This window comes from Leptodactylus fuscus, chromosome 6 (assembly GCF_031893055.1).
Source record: "Leptodactylus fuscus isolate aLepFus1 chromosome 6, aLepFus1.hap2, whole genome shotgun sequence".
In the NCBI taxonomy this organism is placed as follows: Eukaryota; Metazoa; Chordata; class Amphibia; order Anura; family Leptodactylidae; genus Leptodactylus; species Leptodactylus fuscus.
This window is the reverse complement of record NC_134270.1, coordinates 50088443-50098299: the sequence shown is the minus strand read 5'-3', so window position 1 is coordinate 50098299 and position 9857 is coordinate 50088443.

Genomic DNA, 9857 nt, shown 5'->3' with positions numbered 1-9857 from the left:
ATATTTAATATATGGGAGTTGTAGTTTTGCCACATTGACAGGTGACCCTGCAGCTGTACGGAGATCCATAGATCATTTTTTTTGCGGAGCCAGATGTACTTTTTAGTTATACCATTTTAGGGAATGTCTATTGCTTAGATCACCTTTTATTTTAATCAGAGGCAAAACGGTGAAAAAAAAACCACGGCGGTTTGAAAAATATCAGTAGACCGGGCATTTTCGGACACAGAGATTCCTAATGTGTATGTGTTTCACAGTAATTTCCAACTTTTATATGTATTCTAGGGAAAGGAGTTGATTTGGAAGTTTTATTTCTTTTTTTTTTTTTTTTTAAAGCTTTTTTTGTCACTATTTTATTGCCCCTTCCCCCTAGGTGGCTTGAACCTACAATCATTTGATTACAAGACCCATAGACAGCAATAGAAGTGTATTGCCATCTATGGGAGATTCTCTACACTACTATTACGGCTGGTCATAGACCAACCGCAATAGTAATATAGCAGTGACAGGCCTGGGAGCCTTCAGTTGGCTCCCAGCTGTCACCAGAACAGGTCGGCTCCTGCGACCTTGCCACGCAGGAGCTGGCCTGCAACTTTAAAGGTATGGGGGTGTTAAGTTTTAATGCCTGCAATTAGAATGCATTCTAATTGAGGGCATTAGCTTTGGGCCTCCGCGTATAGCGGAGACCCAGTTGCTATAGTGACCGCTCTGCAGCAGAGCGACTGCCATTATTCTTATAGACCCGACATCCCGGCAATAGAATGGCGGATGCCGGGAAGGGGGTTTTAGATGCCGGCACAGGTGCCGGGGCCTGCAGCATTGCCACGCTCTAAAACCCCCTTCCCGGCATAACAACCAGGTCTCCGCTATACACCAACTGAAGTCAAATTCAGACTATAAGACTCACCCTCATTTTCCCTCCAGATTTTGGGGGAAAAAAGTGCGTCTTATAGTCCGAAAAAACGGTATATGAGAAGATACATAACTTATACCAACTGTACATATATAATTATATACCAGAAGATGCCCTGGTGATTCCAGCATGGCCCATATAGCAATATACAAGAATGTATATAGTGTCTACTAGCTGTACACATATAATTGTATACTTTAGTGATGTCTGACAGGTAGAAAGTTCTAGAACACAAACTTATTAGATGTCAGTCTGCGATAGTAAGGGACATTTTTCATGGGTCTGTTTTCTAAGTGATTATCACATAAAGCTCGAGCTGCATTTACAGCGCGGTAACATAAACTGCGAGCGTTCATTGAACAGTGGAGGTTTCTCCATTAGAATTGCTGCTTTCTGTGAAACATATACCATTGTGGTTTAAGTTAAATGTCTCCTGGGATGAAAGGCCGATATTTTGTATTTAGACTTATTTAGCTAATATGAGATGGTTCTCCTGAGATTTCCAACTTAATAGTATAATCTGTGAACTATAATAAAGACTGATGTGAGGAACAATGAAGGAACTGGATCTCCCCGAGGCATTTGCAGTTTAATTTGAACAATTTAGTATCCAACTTTCCGAAAGAAATCTGTATTTAAATGCAAGGCCTGGTAATGGAACGCACTGACTGTGGAGTATATTGCTAGGGAAAGAACGGGGATCATTATATATTAAAGGAAAACTCCACTAACTCTGCATCGCAAGGTTATGTTCACATCTGCATTGCTGATAGGACAGTTTATAATGGTGCCCAATGGAGACCATTCATTAACAACTTGCTTATTTTTGGTATGTAATACTAAAAAGCAAATAAATCTACTTACCTTATATACTTGAGTATAAGTCGACCCAAATATAAGCCGAGGCCCCTAATTTTACCACAAAAAACTGGGAAAACTTATTGACTCGAGTATAAGCCGAGTGGGGAAATACAGCAGCTACTGGAAAATTTCAAAAATTAAAATGGTCGGAGTTTTTGGGTGCAGTAGATGCTGGGGAAGGGGAGGGGGTGTTTTGGTTGTCTGTCTGCCCCTTCCCTGAGCTTGAGGACTGAGTTTTTTTTCCCCTCACTTGGAATTCAGTCTGGCTGAATATAGGGGATCTGCAGTGCTCCTATTAACCCCTTCCCGATGGAACAGGAGCACTGCAGATACCCTATATTCAGTAGACACAGGGATACCTAATGTGTATGTGTTTCACAGTAATTTCCTACTTTTCTATATATTCTAGGGAAAGGAGTGATTTATTTACTTTATTTTTTATTATATTTTATTTAAAGCTCCTTTTTTTTCACTATTTTATGGGAGATTCTATACAATACTATTGAGGCTGGCCATAGACCCCGCCTCCAAAAAAAAATTAATTATTTATTTTTTACTTGACTCGAGTATAAGCCGAGGGGGGTTTTTTCAGCACAAAAACTGCTCAAAAATTCGGCTTATACTCGAGTATATATGGTATTTCTGCTGTTTGATCCTAAAACTTGAAAACTGCAAAGTACAGTCATAGACAATTATTGTGACTCAGCTAGGGATTGTGCTGAGGTCTCAACAAGTACACTATATAGACAAAAGTATAGTGACATCTACACATGACATGTACAGGAGCTTTCATGGCATCCCATCTATCTACATGCATCAATATGGAGTTGGTGTTCCATTTGGGGTAAGGATTGAGCGATTGGGATCGGAAAAGATCGGATTCCGATCGGCGATCGAGTAAATTTCACGATAGTGATCGGAATTCCGATCCCAATCTTTTCCAGCAGGATCGAGGTCAGAGGTTATCTCAATATCGGCTTAACCCTATTCATGTGTATATCATTAATAGTTGAGTGGGTTGAGTGATCGGGATCGGGAAAGATCGGCCCCTGATCGGCGATCAAGCAAATTTCGTGTTCGGGATCGGATGGAAAATGATCGGAAATTGGATTTTAAAATCGATCCTGAAATCTCAAGATCGGCTCAACTCCATTTGTAGCTAAAACATCTTCCATTCTTCTAGGAAGACTTTCTAAAAGACTTTGAAGGGTTTTTGTGTGTATTTTTGCCCATTCATCCAAAAGATCATTTGTGAGGTCAGACACTGATGTTGGATGAGAAGACCTGGCTCACAATTACAATCTCTGTTCTACTTCATCCCATGGATGTTTGTACAGGCCAAGTTCCTCTACACCAAACTCAGTCACCTGTGTCTTTATAGGCCTTGCTATGTGTTCTGGGGCACAGTCATGTTGGAACAGATAAGGGTTTCCCCCAAACTGTTTCCACAAAAGTTAGAAGGATACAGTTTTCCTAAAGGTGGAACTAAGGGGTTTAGGTTGATCCCAGAAAAGCAACCACATAGTGTTATCCCTCCTCCACCAAACTTTTCACAATATCGTCTGTGAGGCAACGTTCTCCTGGCAGTTGCCAAACCCAGACTCATCCATTAGACTGCCAGATAGAGATACTGTATATGAATTATCACTCTACAGAACACGCGGCAGAGCACATTGTTTGCCTCCATGTTAATGCCAGAGGTATTTGTACTCTCCAGTTGAGTCACCAGAGCATTGGAAACTTCTATGTACTATAGACCCCAGCACGTGGTGATCCCACTCTGAAACCTTCCATGGTCTGCCTTCACTTTGTGGCTGAGTTGCTGTGGTGATGGGAAAGATCTAAGGCTCGGTTCACATCTGCGTTCGGTATTCCATTTGGGGAGTCCACTTAAGGACCCGCCGAACAGGAACCTATTCACATTAAAAAGTGTTTAGCTAAGAAACCACACGGACCTCATAGACTATAATGTGGAGCATGTAGTTTCCATGTGGTGTCCGCACAAATCATGTGGAGAGAAAAGTGATTCTTGCGTGATTCGTGTGGACACCAAGCGGAATCCACACGGACCCCATTATAGTCTATGGAGTCCATGTGGTTTCTTATCTAACCCCTTTTTAATGCGAATAGGTTTCTGTTCGGGGGTCCTCAAGTGGACTCCCTGAACGGAATACTGAATGCAGATGTGAACCAGGCCTAAGAGAGAAAAAAATTCACAAACTTAGTAGATGCTGGGTTTTATACACCTATAGTAATAGAACTAAATGAAACACATGAATAAAATAATTTAGAACTGGGTCCCAATACTTACCTTCTTTCAAAAACAGTGCCACACCTGTCTATTGGTGATATTTGGTATTACAGCCCTAGTCCTTTGAAATGAATCAGATTGAACTCGATACCACATACAGTCTGTGGACAGGTAGGACATTATTTTTTTTTTTATTAAAGCCATGCTTTTCTGCATCCCATTAAATTATACACAATCCACCTAAATAAGATAGAGGCCAGCATAGCCATTGGCAATGTGAGGCTTACAATACAGGCATACTAACTATTGATAGGTCCTAATGAGCTCAATAAACTTGAATGACTTGGCAATGAAACAGATACATTACCTGCCAATATAAATGGCATTGGAATAAGGAGCCGGATTTATGGGCAATTTCGGGTCCGTGCTAAGCGACTCACACCCTCTGTATAAACAGCCATATTTTTGTGAGTTCTAACACTTCCCATAATCTCTTTACTATGAATGCAAGAAACTTAGTGAACATGGATTTAAAGCACAGATCATTCAAAAAGAATAATGAAGGTTTCTGCAATTTTTTGGCTGTGAAACATAGGAAAAAGCACACACGCTAAGCCACATTATCACCAATCGGAAGGGGAGGGGGGATGTTCTGGTACAATTTGTCACAACTGTGTCTACAGTGCCTATTATATGACCACAAAGAGCGGCTTAAATGGTCTAATTTTTTACGTTTTAATTGTAAATGACATAAATCCACTTCCTTACTCAGGATTTGGGTTGTGTGAAGGTTTATTCCAAGTGTTTTTGGGATATCATGCGATATCTCTAAATATGGAAATATGTATTAAATAGAGACATATGTTGATAGCAGAGTCTTGAGGCTATGGGTTTAGTATCAACCAGATCAACTTCTGTATGGAGTCTGTGTGCGATTCTCGTGTTTCTGGCGCAAGAGCAGGTCCTTTTAGGTAAGAGTATATTCATCACTTCTAGGCTTTTCCCAAAGATCAAGAGTAGTATCTGTATTATCAATAATCTGTATGGAACAGATCTATCCATATGATATTAGGCTTGTAAGAGATCTGGCCACTTTAAGGTGCCCCCTGTTGGTGATCAGCAACCATGAGAATGAGAACTAGGACTATTTGGAAGTCAGCAGTGTCCTAAGGCTGAGGCCCCACGGGACGGAAACTCTGCGATTTGCCTGTGGCGGAAACGGCGCAGGAAAAATCGCAGCATTTTACAGTACAGGCAAAGTGGATAGAATTCTAGTGACTATTATTATTATTATTGTTTATATAGCACAATTAATTCCATGGTGCTTTACATTTAGGGGTTTACATACAATACACAAAATATACAGGTAGATATAATACTAACAATGACTGACTGGCACAGTGGGGTACAGGGTCCTGCCCGTGAGGGCTTACAATCTATGAGGGAAGGGGGAGAGACAGAAGGAGAGGGGGAGACTGTACAGATGGCAGTGTGGTGATAGTGTTATTGGAGGTTGTAGGCCATCCTGAATAGGTGAGTCTTCAGGGCCTTCTTGAAGCCTGTGATTGTGGGCTTCAGTCTTATGTGTCTTGGTAGTTAAGGAGTTCCAGAGTATGGGGAATGCACGAGAGAAATCTTGGAGACGGTTGTGTGAGGAGCGGATGAGAGCAGAGCGGAGTAGGAGGTCATTGGAGGATCCGAGGTTAAGTGTAGGCAGGTAGCGGGAGATTAGGTCAGAGATATACGGAGGGGACAGGTTGTGGATGGCTTTGTATGTTAACGTTAATAGCTTAAACTCAATTCGCTGGGCTATAGGTAGCCAGTGGAGGGAGTGGCAGAGGGGAGCAGCCGATGAAGATGGGGGGGGGGGGGTGAGGTGAATTAAGCGAGCAGCGCAGTTTAAGATGGACTGGAGTGGGGCGAGGGTGTTAGCTGGGAGTCCATGGAGAAGGATGTTGCAGTAGTCTAAGCGGGAGATTATAAGGGCCTGGACGAGCATCTTGGTAGTTTCAGGGGTGAGGAAGGAGCGGATTCGATGGATGTTCTTGAGTTAGAGGCGGCAGGAAGTGTTGAGGGTTTCAACGTGTGACTTGAAGGATAGGTCGGAGTCCAGGGTTACCCCAAGGCATCGGGCAGGGATAATTGTGGTTCCATTAACTTTGATAGATGGATCAGGTGGAGGGGCCATACGGGGTGGGGTGAAGATGAACTCTGTTTTCTCCATGTTTAGTTTGAGAAAGCGGGAGGAGAGAAAGGAGACTACGGCCGCTAAGCAATCTGGAACTCTGGCCAGTAGAGAGGTAATGTCTGGTCCAGAGATGTATATTTGAGTGTCGTCGGCATAGCAATGGTATTGAAAACCATGAGATTCTATGAGTTGGCCCAGGCCAAGGGTGTAGATGGAGAACAGGAGGGGTCCTAGGACGGAGCCTCGGGGTACACCTACAGAGAGAGGGCGTGGTGAGGAGGTGGTGTGCGAGTGGGAATGTGCGGTCGGTGAGGTATGAGGAGATCCAGGAAAGGGCTAGGTCTGCGATACCAAGGAATGAGAGAATTTCTAACAGGAGAGGTCAAGGAGGAAGAGGATAGAGTAATGGCGTTCAATGACGCTCAAGCCCACTTTTGCAGTAAAAACCACAGTGCAGACATGCCACGATTTCCAAAACTGCCATGGTTTTGTAAATTGCACCATGTCAACCCAATTGGTAGTTGAACTTAATTGACAATTTTTTGACCCAATCCACTGATCTGTTTTTAATGTCCAAGAAACTGATGTATTAGCCAAAAAATGGACTTTAAAAACAAGACCCATACACTTGTATTGGGTATATCAGGCTGGAAAAACTGAAAAAACATAAGACATATACATATTCGTGTGAACATACCCATTGATTTCCATTGTTCTGAAAATGGACATGTGACAGATATGAACTAAATGTCTGTGACACGTCCTCATGTCATGTGTATGAGGCCTTAGGCTATATTCACATGACTGTGTTGTTTTTCATTGACCTAGCATTGCTCCATTCAAATCCATGGAAGGGACTTATTCACATGACACTTATAAAACTCATTAATATCTTTGGGTCTATTCACAAGGCTCCATCTATATTTAACAGACAAAGATAGACCATGTCGGTTTTTTGATTTTTGTTAAAAAACGTTGAATCAAAAATATACAGATATGTGAGTAGACCCATTTATTGCTGCCATTATTAAAATGGCCCACACATTGAAATGATTGGGGGGGGGGAGTCATCACATGTATTACATCAGTTGTGTTGCATAGAACAGTCATAGTTCAGTGAAAACCGCAGTGTTTTACAGTCCTATAAAGTGATCTATTGAATCCCATACACACACTGAAAAAGAATACATGGAGCAGAAGTGCTGAGATTTGGGGCCACACGGTGGCTCAGTGGTTAGCACTGTAGCCTTGCAGCGCTGGGTCCTGGTGTTCAAATCCCACTAAGGGCAAAAAAACCCATCTGCAAGGAGTTTGCATGTTCTCCCTGTGTTTGCATGGATTTCCATCCCATATTCCATAAAGACATACTGATAGGGAAAAAATGTACATTGTGAGCTCTATGTGGGCTCACAATCTACATTTAAAAAAAAGAAGTGCTGAGATTTCCAAAACTTTTGCGTTTTTGGAAATTGTAGCCTGTCATATAGGTATGATTGAAGCAGAAAATCGGCAGAGGAAACCTCTGCAGACTTTCCTTGAAAAGCGCTGCAGGAAAACCAGGATCTGTTTCTGCTGCGGTTTTTCTCACAGCACTTTTTGGCGGCGGCCTTGGCCTCACTGTCATGTGCATAAGACACTTAGGAACAAACAATAGAGCTCTGTGAACATGACTTGGCTTGGGTTTATAGGGGCAGAACTGTATTGAGGTTGTGCTAACTTCTCTGACTGTGTCAATTGTAAGTCATTCTTCCTTTCCTCTTCCTGGCTCGATACAGAGCGTTTTCGAAGCATCTTGGCAATGATATAATAGGCAGAATTAAAACCTTATTTCCAGAACCTGAGTTTGCTAAGTATTGTGTTACTGGGTTTTGCATCTTATTAGTTAATTTTGTGTACACTAATACAATGTGAAAGTTGTTGTTTAAATGAAACCAATGTACTGTACCTGGTTTTGATCAAACCCGAATTGTGAATTTGCATTGGAATGCATTGCATCTGTTCCAATTAGGACTTGATCTCGGCGCAGTTTTCTGCATTTTGAGCTTAGTTGACTTGTGTTTTGTTTTAGTTTGTGAATAGGATATTGTTCAAGCTGCAGCAAGTTACTGACTTACAAGCTTATTATATAGGGAGCCCTGTTTTCAATTAATGGGAAATTATATTGTTATTACATTAATGAGACTTGATTTTTTTTTCTTATTTTTGTGCAAACCTTTGATGTCACTGTTTTTGACCCGGAAAACTTTAGAATCAAAGAAGATGCAAACGCTTATTTATTTGGACGGAATTTCCTCTAATTTTCTCAAACGTCAAATTGCTTAGCTGATAGGAACATACGTTGTATTAAAGGTACACACACTTTGTTCTCCCTGGTGTAGCTAGCCCATGGCTGTGATGACGTATTCTAATATATATGCATTGTTGACAAGCTGAACCTCCAGCTATTATTGTGAATGAGGACGGCACGGGGAGGAGAATAAATAACTATGGGAAGGACTGAAGGATCCATGAACGTTTTCACAATGGGGAGCTTTGTAGGCAGATTTAAAGGACCTGTCAGCTCTGCTAATATGTTTTGTTTTTTTTTAATTAAAGGGAACCTATCTATAGGCCGCATGTTATAGAGCAGATTGATATATAATTTTGTATTTCAGTATAACTTGTCATATATCCAATGAAATTTCTGCTCTCTGTTGATAAGTCAAGGGGGCAGGCCTATCAGTGATTGACAACCTCCTTTCTATGACTGTATATGCAGAGATAGCTGTCAGTCACTCATAGGACCGTTTCCTTGACTTCTTAACATAGAAAGATCAGAGATTTCAATGGATAGTTGGCAAGTTATACTGAATTTCTTCCCAATATTATAATTTAGTCACTCATTCCCTGTGCTATAATATTCTCCCAGCAGATTGTACAGTATTTTCCATGTACAAGTTCCCTTTAAGACTCGTATTCCTCATACAATAACTATACTGGATCATTGTTTTTAGGATTCTGTATCGTGCTCAGTGACAGACCTTAGATAAAATTATTTTGAGGATCCATCCTCCAACAACCCCAGCAAAACCATATTACCCTTCAGATTTGGGTTGGCTGTTATTATGTTAGAGCCCCAGCCCATTAGAGGATTCTCTAATGCCCTTTCCTTACCAGAGATACACTAAAGACACTTATTGTCTCTCTGATTCATTCTCGCCTTGACTACTGTAACTCCTTACTAATCGGTCTTCCCCTCACTAAACTCTCCCCTCTACAATCTATTCTGAATGCAGCGGCCAGGCTCATCTATCAGTCTAGACACTACAGCGATGCCTCTGGTCTGTGTCAGTCACTACATTGGCTGCCTATTCATTATAGAATAAAATATAAACTTATCACCCTCATCTACAAGGCTCTCCATAATGCCGCACCTTCATACATTTCCTCCCTCATCTCTGTCTACCGCCCAACCCGTGTTCTCCGTTTACTCAATGACCTAACACTTACATCCTCTATTATCAGAACCTCCCACGCTCGTATACAAGACTTCTCCCGAGTTGCACCACTTCTCTGGAATGCTCTACCCCGGACAATCAGATTAACTCCCAATTACTACAGTTTCAAACGCAAACTAAAGACGCATCTTTTCAAACAAGCCTATC